This window comes from Hemitrygon akajei, chromosome 8 (assembly GCF_048418815.1).
Source record: "Hemitrygon akajei chromosome 8, sHemAka1.3, whole genome shotgun sequence".
Taxonomy (NCBI): domain Eukaryota; kingdom Metazoa; phylum Chordata; class Chondrichthyes; order Myliobatiformes; family Dasyatidae; genus Hemitrygon; species Hemitrygon akajei.
This window is the reverse complement of record NC_133131.1, coordinates 143,273,521-143,286,700: the sequence shown is the minus strand read 5'-3', so window position 1 is coordinate 143,286,700 and position 13,180 is coordinate 143,273,521. Positions and strand designations below refer to the sequence as shown.

General features: G+C 42.1%; 1 protein-coding gene across 14 annotated transcripts in view; it reads left to right on the top strand.

Moving 5' to 3' along the window:
• The window catches only part of nrp1a (neuropilin 1a), a 187,781-nt gene that overhangs the window by 87,305 nt on the left and 87,296 nt on the right, over positions 1–13,180 (top strand). The gene's annotated exons all lie outside the window — the stretch shown is intronic.

Here is a 13,180-nt window from a genome sequence, read left to right as displayed (position 1 = left end):
CTTCTGGAAATCTTACATAATGACTCCTAATTCTCTTTGTACCTCTGATGTTTGAACCTTCTCTCCATTTAGATAAAAGTCTGCACTGTTGTTCCTTTTATCAAAATGCATTATCATACATTTCCCAACATCTGCCACGTTTTTGCTATGTCTTTACTGATGATGAGCTGTGAAGATGAAAAGAACTGATTGAAGAATGACTGACAGTACTAAGATTCCTGGGGAATTAGTCTTCTTCTCAGTGCTACATTTGTGTTCACAACTAGCCCCAAGCTAAATATCATTTCTCCCCCCCCCCCCCCCTAGGATTACTGTGGCATGGTAGGGGGTATTGATAACATTGGTTTATTACCATCATGTGCACCAAGATACTGTGGAAACACTTTGGTTTGCTAGTTATCCATGTAGACCTTGCCATACATAAGAACTGTACATTGAGGTAGTAAAAAGGAAGCAGAATAAGAATGTGATCATTTTTTGTTGATTTGAGACATAACAGAAATCCTAGGAGTATATTCTCCACCTCACCTAATATATTGTCCACCCTACCAAATTCTACCAACTCCTTTGCTAGGGTTAAAGAAAAACAGGAGAAAGTAAGGGAAAGGCTATTGTCAGAAGTGGATAGATGATTAATAATGAATAGAAGTAAGTTAATGAAAATTGTGTAAAGTAAATTATCTCTCCACACCTCTGCAGACCACCAGGGTAACACTTGGCTGGTAACAGAATAGGGCCTGTAAAATCCAGGCAGCAACTAAAGAGACTGCACGTGCTGGAATCTGAAGCAACAAACTCAGCAGGTCGGACAGCATCCATGGGGAAAAGGAATTGGCAGTGTTCTGGGTTGAAACCTTGCATTAGGACTGATGCATCTATTTGACCTGAAATGTGACAATTCCTTTCCTCCTGTAGACACTGCTTGATTTGCTGAGTTTCTCCAGCAGATTATCTGTATAACTTTGTGTTCTGGTTATCTTCTGCATCCCCTGTTGAGCCACCTGCAGGAAGAAAATGTACTGCAGCAACTTACAATTAGTTTTTTACCATGTAACTAATTATGCTTTGCATCAAAAATTTTGCGTATAAGAGCTTAGTGTATAAATGAAGTCTAATGTTTAGGTTAGAGGGTCTTGGCAGTATCCCAAATAAAGGTGGAGATGATGTGGCAGTGGGAAAGAGTTGATGGAAAACAGGTGGAGATAGAGTATGTACCAGAAGAGGGGGAGGAAGAGTAAATGGCAGGACTGGAATCTCAGTGAAAGAGTTGACAATGATGGAGAATCAATTAATGGTCTGAGAGCTGGTTCCTCACAGTGACAGGAGAATGAAGAAAACATGAGGAGCTAGATGAGAAAGAGGAGGAATTAGCTCAACCTCCTTCTCAACTGGATGACGATCTGTCAATGTGCCAGTGCAGAATACCAATTTCAGGAAGGTGAGGAGATGTAGGACAGGTGAGGAGGCGTTTTTCTCCTATGGTGGCCAAGAGGAATGTTAGATATTTTTCTCTGAAGGTGAGGGATGGTGCTGAGTGATTTCTGCATGTGATTCTTGTCTCAGTAGCTCTCTCTAAGATACCTGACGACTGTGGTAATTTAAACCAACAAGGAGTTACATCTTGCAAAGCAGTAATCCATGTTAAGGTTGAATCTAAAGAGACAAACAGCTTTTGCACAAGCAGACAGATAGACTTCCTGGCAAGCTATCCACTGAATAATCGTGTCAATGCCATAGAGAAAACCTGGTTACATTTTACAATTCTTAAAGTGGTACCGGCAGACATTACTTGTATTAACTACATCTCTATAATAATGAAAAGAAGGGAGAATTAACATTAAAATAACTGTCCAATCACTGTGTGTTTACTGTAGCACAAAGTTCTCTAGAATTACCCTTGAATTCTGGCTCCTTGTCTAAGCCTATGATGAGATATGATGTTTTTTCTCATTGTGACATCTTACGATGTATGGCATGGTGGATGTCCAATGACCCTGCCTTCTTCTGTATCTGGCAACAACATGATATGATTTTCATCCTCTCTGTCTCTGTATCCCTTGGCAAGAGCAGCCCATTGTGACCACTTTCAACCTGATGCAGTCTCAACCCAAAACACTGACAAATCTTATTTTCCGACTGATGCTGCACAAGTGTTGAGTCTCTCCAGAAGGTAACATGATGCTCCAGATTCCAGCATCCGCAGGCTCTTGTGTCCCCACAGCAGTGACTTGCTCAGGCAGCCTCCACTTGTCTGCCTGCACATTCTTGCACTTCTGGTTTCCTATTCTGTAATTATTCATGAGTGAATTGTTTGGTTGAACATCTACTCTCTTGTCACGTGGTACCTCTATCAGTCTCGGCTGCTGGCCTTCTACCCCCAAGTATACAAGAGTGAGGTCTTTCTGGTCTCCATAATAAAATCTACCTTGTATAACACTTGATTCTGTGGGCTCACAAGCTTCACAGAGCCCCTTCCAGTTGGCTTCACCATAGTCTTGTGATGCACATGGCTCATTGATTTAACTGCTCCATCTTCAGGACAGATGGTGTGCTTTGGCTTGACTCAACTTGGGAGCAACTACATAATGTTGAAATGGCAATACGAGTCTGACCCTGCCTCTGTCTCTGTAGGTCCCATCACAAGCATTCCACAGACCTGTAATATTTTCCTCATCACACACGGTTTGTAGGAATGATTTCCAATCTGCAACACGTGCATTTTGTTGTGCCTTTACTTGCTACCCCTGAGCTAACTTGGCTGTGTTTGAACTGCTCCGCCTTTAGTGACCCTGCTTCCCCACATGCATTTTCTTCTATTTGTCGTTCAGCATTTCTACCCTGGCTTTCACAGCTCTCCAACTTTGTAGGTCTGCATGCACTTCTCTAGGTTACCTCCATCAGGCTGGACTCCAGATTGCACATATTATGTAATAGCTGAAAAGCAAGGCTTCCTATCTATGAAACCGCAGTCATCTTCTAACAGAGCTAAAGCTGTTAAAGGAATTTTTTTTAAAAAGGATGCCTCCCTGCTCAAGTAGCATGCAAAGACCTGGTAACAATAAAACTGTTATATTTGCTGCTGGGCTGCAATATGCATATAATCCACCAAATGCACTCTCCAAGGTCTCCAGCTTGTACTCCTCCCCATCCCCCAACCTTCTTATTCTGGCTTCTTCCCCTTTCCTTTCCAGTCCTGATAAAGGCTCTCAGCCCAAATCATTGACTGTTTATTCTTCTCCATAGATGCTGCCTGACTTGTCGTGTTTCTCCAGCATTTTGTGTATGTTGCTATGGTTTAGTACAATTCTCTACCCTTCTGATTGGTGGATGCAATAACATCTTTAACATCCAGCTTTATCCAGCCTTGTCCAAATCAATATACAATGTGAATTATTTCTTCCAGTTGACTTACATACTGTTCCAGCTTTAGACAATCTTCTTCACTATCCGCCACACCTCTAATTAGGGGTCATCTGTAAAATTACTAATCCTTCCATCTGCATATTCATTAATATGTATGACAAACAAAAGAGCACCCATTACTTTTCCCTGTAGCACACTACTGGTCACAGGCCTCTCATCTAAAAAAAAACAACCATCTAACTGTATCCTTTTGATGAGCTCATCCCTGATCCCAAGTGGACTATCCTACAATGCAAGACCTTGTCAAAGACTTTGCTAAAATCCATGTAGACAACATCTAAAATCTTATCCTCATCCGTTTTTTTTTTAGTCACGTCTTCGAAAGGACACAGATTTCCCACACTCAAATCCATGTTGACTATCTTGAATCAGTCCTTGCCTTTCCAAACAAGTTCTGTCTCTCAGGATCCCATCCAATAACCTTCCCGCCACTGAAGGCTCCCTGGCTTATCCCTGTTGCCCTTCTTAGGTAAAGACATGACCTTAGCCATTTTCCAATCTTCCAGTACCTCATCAGTGGAAGATAAAAAAATCCCTACCAAGGCTCCAATAATTTCTTCCCTTGCTTCCCAGAACATCCTAGGGTATATTGGGATTCATCCACCTTTATGCTTTTTAAGATCTCTAACATCTCCTTTGTAACATACGCAAGATGCTTGAGGAACTCAGCAGCTCATGCAGCATCCATGGAAATGAAAACAGAGGACGTTTCGGGTCAAGACGTTCCTCCTTTGTAATCTGGCTATGCTCCCAGGTATCAGAGTTCCCTGAGCTCACTAGCTTCCATCTTCTCCATAGTAAATACAGATGAGAAGTATTAATTCAAAGCCTTTCCCACTTCACATGGCTTTACATGTAGATGACCACGCAGATCCTTATGGGTCCTACTCTATCCCTAGCTACCCTTTTACACTTACTATACTTACAGAATGTTTTAGGTTTCTCCTTTATCTTATCTGCCAGGGACCTCTCAAGGTCCTACATTCAATGGACAATGTAGCCTCATAGACCAAGGAGTCCTCCTGTGCAAAGATTAGACATATTCGTAGTAATCACGATTATCCTCTGCAATATTCTAGGGTATGTACTTTTATATAAAAAGAGCCTTGGCCTGGAAAACATAGAAACATAGAAAACCTACAGCACAATGCAGGCCCTTCGGCCCACAAAGCTGTGCAGAATATGTCCTTACCTTAGAAATTACCTTGGGTTACACATAGCCTCTATTTTTCTAAGCTCCATGTACCTATCCAGGAGTCTCTTAAAAGACCCTATCGTATCCGCTTCCACCATTGTTGCCGGCAGCCCATTCCACACGCTCACCACTCTCTGCATAAAAAATTTACCCCTAACGTCATTAAGATTTGACAAGGTTCAAGAAGATGACTTTGTACTAAATGTTTTTACTATTGGATAAGATAGAAATCATGTGAAAAAGTAATTACACAAGGGCTCTTTAAAAAAAAACTGTTGGCCAATCTTTTGAGTAACATACGTCATACTTACCAAATTTAGAGGAAGATGTTTCATAGAAAACCTACAGCACAATACAGGCCCCTCAGCCCACAAAGTTGTGCCGAACATGTCCCTACCTTACCCACAGCCCTCTATTTTTCTAAGCTCCATGTACCTATCCAAAAGTCTCATAAAAGACCCTATCGTATCCACCATGGTCATACCTAATAACTGGTATCTGCACATGGATCTAATTGCAAAATATAAGCAAATAAACAATGACATTCACATGTATAAAATTACCATAGACTGAAATTTCTTCCACTAGAACAGATGATTATTAAAATACACAGCATCCCAGCTGCCACACATCACAGGGTAGTAATGGAACAACAGCTGACCCTGGGCTGTAGATCTTCTGCATGGAACCCATCCTAGATTTTTTCTTGTGCCGGTGTCATTCTAAGGAAAGTTTGGATGGGAATCTCCGTTAGCACCTAAATTCTTGAAGTGGAAAGAGGCGTATCAGAAAAGAAATAGGTGTGGAACCTAAATCTGTGAAATGGCGGGTGCTCAGTGGGTGGAGTCACAGAGAGGCAGCTGTTCAGGAACTGGGAATTCCACCAAACGACCATTTTCAGGCCAAGCAGATAATAGCAAACAGGAATTCCTCACGGGATTCCAAAGCCCCCAAATACTGCAAAAATTCTAATCAACTCTCATTTCTTTCCCTCTGGAAAATATTGTCAGGGCCTTCTTTAATCTGTTAACAGCACTTTGCTCCACCTAAGATTTCTGCTAGGCACTGATACCAGGCATGTTTATCATGTGAGGGATCCTAGTTTTAGACAATTGGCGTGAGCATTGAAGCTTTACAGTACAAAAACAAACAATTCAAGGTCTGGTCCTTTGAATCCAGTGGCTGGATGCTCAGAGGTTAGAACTGCTGCATTTACAGCCATCTTGAGATTTGATACTTCAAATGGCCAAGAAGTTTATACTGGCCTTTACAGGATGGATTTATGCTCTCATCTCCAAGCTGGCTTTAAAAGAGGTAGGAATAAACATTCTCATTGCCTTCTCTTTTTACATTTTCCTTTTCTAAAATGAAGCTTCCTGGGTAATAAAAGCCAAGATGCATCTTTTATGGGCACTCCTAGTCCAGAACACTTTCTGGGATTTGCATCATTACATTTGTCTAATTGCACTGACACTTAGTGCAGCGGAGAGCTTCCTCTGTAATACTTTCAAATCCATGCCCTTTATAGTTGATTTCTAATTTATTGCTCGTAGGACGGCTTTATAGGACCCCTGAGGAGCTCCTGAGACTCATGAGCTGCCAGGCATGGTGGTGTCTTCGATTGACACCATGCACCGTCTGACAGTGGGTTAAGGCTATCACTCCTAATTGCCGTTTCTCAACTTGATAACACAGAGCATATTATTCAACACATAGAAGAATTAAAGCCAGACCTGCTGTGTACTCTGGTGCCCAAGGCATGCTGATGATATACAATCAACTCTGAGACTGGCGTGGCTGTGAATGAACACTCACTTCCCCCTTGCCTCCCTCCTCTCTTGATCCACTGTGGTCAGATACCGCAGGTCTCTGTCAGGCCTTCTGCAATACCGAATAATCTCTTTGCATGGAAACATGGAAAATTTAATTACTGGTTTAATGAGTTAGGCACAGCATTGTGGGCTGAAGGGCCTGTACTGTTCCAGGCTCTGTGTTCTATCACCACGACGGGCGTTGTGGCCTTGTGCAACGCAGATGAGTTGTACCTAAATCATTATTGAAGTGGCCTTAAGGTGCCTTTCTCTCTCATCTGTGTTATTTCAATTTTGAAATAAATGGTTAATCGACCTCTCAGAATCAGGTAGTAGTAACTCCTTGCTTGGACCACACGTGGAGTATTGTGAGCAGGTTCGCGAGAAAGATCCCAGGAATGAAAGAGTTAATATATGAGGAGGGTTTGATGACTCTGGACCTGTACTCGCTGGAGTTTGGAATAATGAAGTGGTATCTTGTAAAAAATCTATTAATATTGAAAGGTCTAGATAGAGTGGATGTGGAGAGGATGTTTCTGATAGTGGGGACCAGAGGGCACAGTCTCAAAATAGAAGGATGTTCCTTTAGAATGAAAATGAGGTGGAGTTTCTTTGACCAGAGGGTGATGAATCTGTGGAATCATGGGCTATGGAGAGAAAACAGCAGAATGGGGTTGAGAAGGATAAAAACCAGCCTTGATAGAATGGTTGAACAGACTCAATAGACTGAATGGCCTAATTCTGCTCCTATCTCTTCTTGGCCCCATGAGAGTTAATGCTCTTTTGTTCTGCTTTCCTTTGTAGTTATTCAAGAAGAACATCAAAGGGTTTGCGCTACTTTGACCTTGCAGTATATTTTCCTGCCTTTCAAGGAAACCGGAGTATTTTCTTTTTTAAAATGTCCCTTTGTGTCTATTCTACCATTCAGTGAGGTGAGGTGAGGGCCGAGTTGATCGGTCAGAGTTGTCCATGGGGATTGCGTCCTAGCTGTCTGGATACGCAAGCCTGGGCAGTACGAAATGGAGAGCAAGCTGTTGTCCATGTAGCAAGCTTCCCCTCTCCATGCAACTGATGAACCCAAAGGAACGGCAGAGACTGATACAGGAGTTGCCAGTCAGTATTGAACTCAATGTAGGACTGCCTTAGGGACTCCAGCCTCAGGGTTTACTCCCAAAGCCCTCCCCATGAGTGGGTATAGCTGCAAGGCAGTGGAGGTTTGAGATCAGAGTTTTCCTTCCTCTAGATGAGCTGCCAACCATGGCTAATGAGCCCCATCTGCCAGAAGTGACTATTTTTAAGGTGCTAGTAACCTCCCTTTGCTCCTTCTCCTGTCAGTAGAAATGGTTCCGCCGAGTTTAGTAGCTAAACCACATGTGAAGGCCAGGAGCTAGACTTGGTTGTCAGAGGCTATTTGAGGCACAAGCCATTGGGTGCTTGTCCCTATTGCCACCCTCAGTAATAGCAACCTTAAGGATCCATTCAGTAAGATGACATAAAGCCCTTGCATCAATCTATTTTACCATTTCCGTCCATTACCTTGTAATACACACAAAATGCTGGAGGATATCAGCAGGTCAGGTAACATCCATGGACATGAGCAAACAGTGGGTGTTTCGAGCTGAGACCATGCCACAGGACTGGAAAAGAAGGGGGAAATGCCAGAACTATAAAGGTGGGGGGAGTGGAAGGAGGAGAGGGTGAAGCCAGGTGGGCAGAAAAGGTAAAGGGCTGGAGAGGAAGGAATCTGATAGGAGAGGAGAAAGGGAAGGAGGAGATGACCCAGGGAGAGGTGAATGGCATGTGAGAAGAGGTAGGAGGCCAGACTGGGAAATAGAAGAAGAGGGGAGGGGGAGTGTATTTGTTTTACTGGAAGGAGAAATTGATGTTCATGCCGTCAGGTTGGAGGCTACCCAGACGGAACATGAGGTGTTCCTCCTCCACCCTGAGGATGGCCTCGTCACTGCACAAGAGCAGGCCGTATATTGACACGTCAAAACGGTAATGGGAGTCAGAATTAAAAAGGTCGGCCACTGGGAGGTTCACTTTTGGCAGATGGAGCGGAGGAGCTCAACAAAGCTGTCCCTCAATTTACAACGGGTCTCACCAATGTAGAGGAGGCCACATCAGGAGCACCGGGCACAATAAATGACCCCAGCAGGCTCGCAGGTGAAGTGTTGCCTCACCTGGAGGGACTGTCTGGGATGCTGAATGGAGGTGAGGGAGGAGGTGAATAGGCAGTTGTAGCACTTTGGCTGTTTGCAGGGATAAGTGCTGAGAGGAAGATTAGTCAGGAGGGATGAATGGACAAGGGAACCACGGAGAAAGTGGTCCTGGCAGGGGGCAGGTGGGGTAAAGGTGTGTCTGGCGGTACGATTCCTTTTGGAGATGGTGGAGAATGACGTGGAGGCTCTTTGGGTAGATATGGGTAAGAGGGACTCCCTATCACTGTTAAGGCTGTGGGAAGATGGGGAACGTGACTGTTTGGAGAAAGTGGGAGGAGCCAGAGGAAAAGTGGTTGAGACTGAGGGCCAGTTCTACCAGATGGTGGAAGGAAACTGGTTAGTTCTTTGGATGTAGATGTAAAGGGATTGAAGTGTTATGAATGTAGGTGGGAAAGAGCTGAATCAAAGAGGATAGAGTGAGTTGAGGTATGAGGACACAAGTTCAGTGTGGCAGGAGTAGGCAGAGACAATGGACCTACCTGGATAGTCAGGTTTGTGTATCTCGGGTAGGAGGTAGTAGCGAGCAGTGTGGGTACTTTGTAATGCCTCATTTGTTCAAGCAGCTTGTCGAAATGATTTTTTTCACAATTGTGTGAGGATGAGTAGGCTAAGACAGGCTATGGAGTAACAATGCGTGGGTTTCACTAGCTATTATAAGGAGATTATGAAATAGCTGAATTTTCACCAAGCCTAAGGATGTGACAATAAATTGGCATACATCATTATTTTAATATAATTGGATATCTTTAGCTGTGTATGAAAATATATTGATTAAGGAGAAATTAAGGAGAAATATGGTTCCAAATCACAAAATAATGCAAATAAGCTGATAGGAAGGATCAAACAAAATGACAGAATCTAAAAATGGCAAGATAAGCTGTTATTTTAATATGAAATCATATCTTATCATTATAATAATTTCTCCAGTCCAGTGCATTCACAGACTTTCAATAAAAGAAAATGCAGACAATCATTGTTACAGATTGCCTGAAGAAATTTTGTCTGATGTAGCCCATGAGTGCAATAAAACCAAATAGTTATGACTTGTATTCTGCTGGCTGTGCCCTGGGATTTCCCTAGGGGCTCCTGCAATCACCTCAAATGTACAATAATGACCAGAGTAGCTGGTGACTGGTTAGTCTAGCAGGGTTCCTGACAGTATTATCACAGTATTGCTTTCAGAAATGCTACTTTTCACAAGCTCCTGGTGGCTCATATTATTTAATGTGAGCTCAGATGATAAAAACAAGATGGTACTCAGAACAAAAGATGCAAGAAATCAGGTCAGCCATGTTCTTGGGTGTGATGTGATTCAACTTCAATGAAAAATCGACCATAAAGCAAAATTGCAGGCCTACTGCATGTCTCATAAAGAGCAAATTTCCTTCCAGATTCTCAATGCATTCGAAGCGTTAAGGCAGGGAAAGCTCAGCGTAAAAGCATGCAGTGCACATCTGGAAACCACTTCAGCCGTCCTAGTCAATTCCAAAGTGAGTTACAGATGGTTCAGTATGTTCGTGCAGAAGCTGGCTTTCATGGTGCTTGAGGACTGCTTTATCTTTGCAAGGTGCAGATCCCACTGGCTCTGATTATCGCTGGGAATCAGCTTAAGCAGGTCTTCTTTAAGCAGTATATTTGTAACGTGGTTCCTCTTTGGCCCATTGATCTCAAACTGATTGATTTCCCACTGCAGCAGTCTCCTAGCCTGACCCTCACTCTGACACCCTCACCCAGCTCACATCCCGTCTCCATAGATGATCAAGCACTGAATAACACCCCATCACCAATTATTCTCCCCCACTCCCCCTGCAAGTACCACTGTGAACCCTCCACCCACCCCCCCCCCACACACACACACCACATCCCTAAATGTGGGCTTAATTAGACCTTTTAAACAGTTAATGTCTGTGCCAAAGGCATGTCACATGAATATCTCATCAAAGCATATTCCGCAATCATGTGATAATTCTTGTATATAATAATTTCTATGCTTCACTTTCTGCTGTGGAACGTGCAGACTGCTTTAAGTGAACAAGGCTGATTCAGGGTGGCAAAGGTTGTGCCATCTTAAGCCATACAATTCTTCATAAAAGTTCTGCTTTCCACCTGCTTTTACTACATGCTATAAGAAAATAAATTAAACTTATCCTACTGGCTTGCTTCGTAATTTCAAATCCCTAGTAAGAAATTAGAGCAACTTTCACCTAAATTGAGTACTACTGAAGAATCTTTAATCTAAGCCTTTTTACTGGTAAAAGGAGGGGGAGGATTAGAATTCAAAGGTATTTTAATGAACTTCCATGCAGCGCTTTCCAAGCAGAACGGTACGTGACCAGAACTATCAGTGTTTGTTTTTCTGCAGCTCTGAATCTCCAAGGCAGCTTTGCTCTTTGGAGCCTGTCCTTGGCAGCCTTCATTGTGCTGCTCTGATGTGACGTAGCTTCTCCTGAGTCTTGAGAGTTGCCCACAACATGAGTATTAATGTTGCCCTTTTCAACGAGCATTACGCTTATTCTTATTTTCAATGAGCATTATTCTTGTAGACCAGGTAAAATCTTTCAAAAGCCCATAAACCTTTCAGGTGGCACCTTTACTGTGAACGAAACAAAAAGAGAAATTGACAGTTTTTAGCCTACACTGCATTACTGGAAAATTATCTTGCTGAAAAAAAACATTCATAAAAGCATTGTTTTGTGCTTTATATGAGGGCTTCTAGAGTGCAATGATTTTAAGTACACTCGTCTTCACTGTTCACTACAAGTTGTGTGGATGCACGACCGCACGTTAACTGAAAAGTTAAAACTGAAAAGTTCCTGCGCACATATCCTTTGATGAAACACAGCTGGAATTTCCTTTTATATAATGTTAATGTAATTTTGAAATTATTCCAATGTAATTTCAAAATCTATGTCAGCATAATTGTGAAATACACTGTAATAAGTTATGCAATGATGAATATAATCCACAAATTTTGTAAATAATACAAGTACCACAACCTATAATTTGAAACATTTTAGAGCTTCAAGATATTTACATTGTCAGTGTTTCAAGTTACAACACTGTTACGAATTGTAACAATAAACATAGGAAAGAAGTCAGTAGTTCATTGTTAATAAACCACTGGCCCGCTGAACGACAATGCCGTCTCGTCAAAACATTTTACTTTAGCCATTGTGCCTGTCAGTTGTTTTGGCTGCCTGACATTGTTTACTTGTGTTGTGAGTTGTGGGCTGTGATTGTTTGATGTGCAGATTACCAAAAAAATGTTTAACTTTCAGGCTGGGTAAAAATTTTCTGCTCAAGCAATGGTTGGTCTGCACAGCTATATAAAAAAAAGTAAAGGGAACGTTGCTCTTCTAATTTCCTATGACCTCTGCAATGAATGGTGAAGTTCTAGGACTTCTTCTTTTTTTACTGCATTATGCACAAAATTCCAGTTCCTGAATAGGGATGTGGCACATGATTATTTTCACTCATCTGCCAATGTATTAGAATCATAGAGAGATTATGTTTATAAATCTATAGCTATCTCGACTTTTCTTCTCCCCACTCCATTAGGATTCTATCACCAAAACACATCTTTACTTACCCCTCCTTCCCACTCCACACTTTCTGCAGGGATCACCCCGCCATGATTCCCTTGTCCATTCATCCCTCCTGGTGTATTGTGATTGGACAATCTTTTCATACTTCACCGATCATACCTCCTACATCCATCATTTTGCCTTCAGTGTTCTTTGTGAAAGTCTGGAGGGGGAAATTGAATCTGGTTCCAGAGGTGACTTCTAATCCACATTTGGTGGTCATCCTGGGAAGAGACTCACAACACGGTGACACTATCTTTACAAGTAGGACGGCAGCAGCTCACCATCACATTCTCAATGTCAACTAAGGATGAGCAATAAATGCTAATAAAAATATTCTCTTCATATACGTTTCTGTTCGGATCTGAACTCACATGGAAACAAATCTCACCCTCTCGTTAACCTTCCAAGCTTATTCTTGCAGCACTGGCCTCTTAATTCCTTAGCCCACCCCAGCCTAAAGTGTCAAAGATAACCTCCTACAGAATATGAATCCCTATTCCCTGTACCTGGAAACCTTACCAACATCCTGTCTCTCAGGATGTCGATTCCACTTCTGATGCTTATTATTAAAAATAAATAAAATCCTAACAATTAGCGCAGGAGATTAAAAAAAATGTTCCACCTCATACCCAACATCTAGTAGTTACTTTCTTAACCAAATACCTGTGTTTCTCAAATAGTTCCAGACATTTGTTCTCATATTCAGTAACGACTGTTTGAGACAATTCACTAGAAGGAGAAAAGGAAGTGATCAAGAGATGACTTACAGTGCTAAGTTTGTGAAAGGTTTGATTTACTTTGGATGCTAAGAAGTCTTCAATTGGAAAGGAGAAGTGGTTATGGGCCATAAACATAGTTCCTCATAAACTAAATGACAAATTTCAAGGGAGTTTCTTACCTAGAGGGTGAAAGGAATGGAGCTCACCACAACTCTAAATTGTT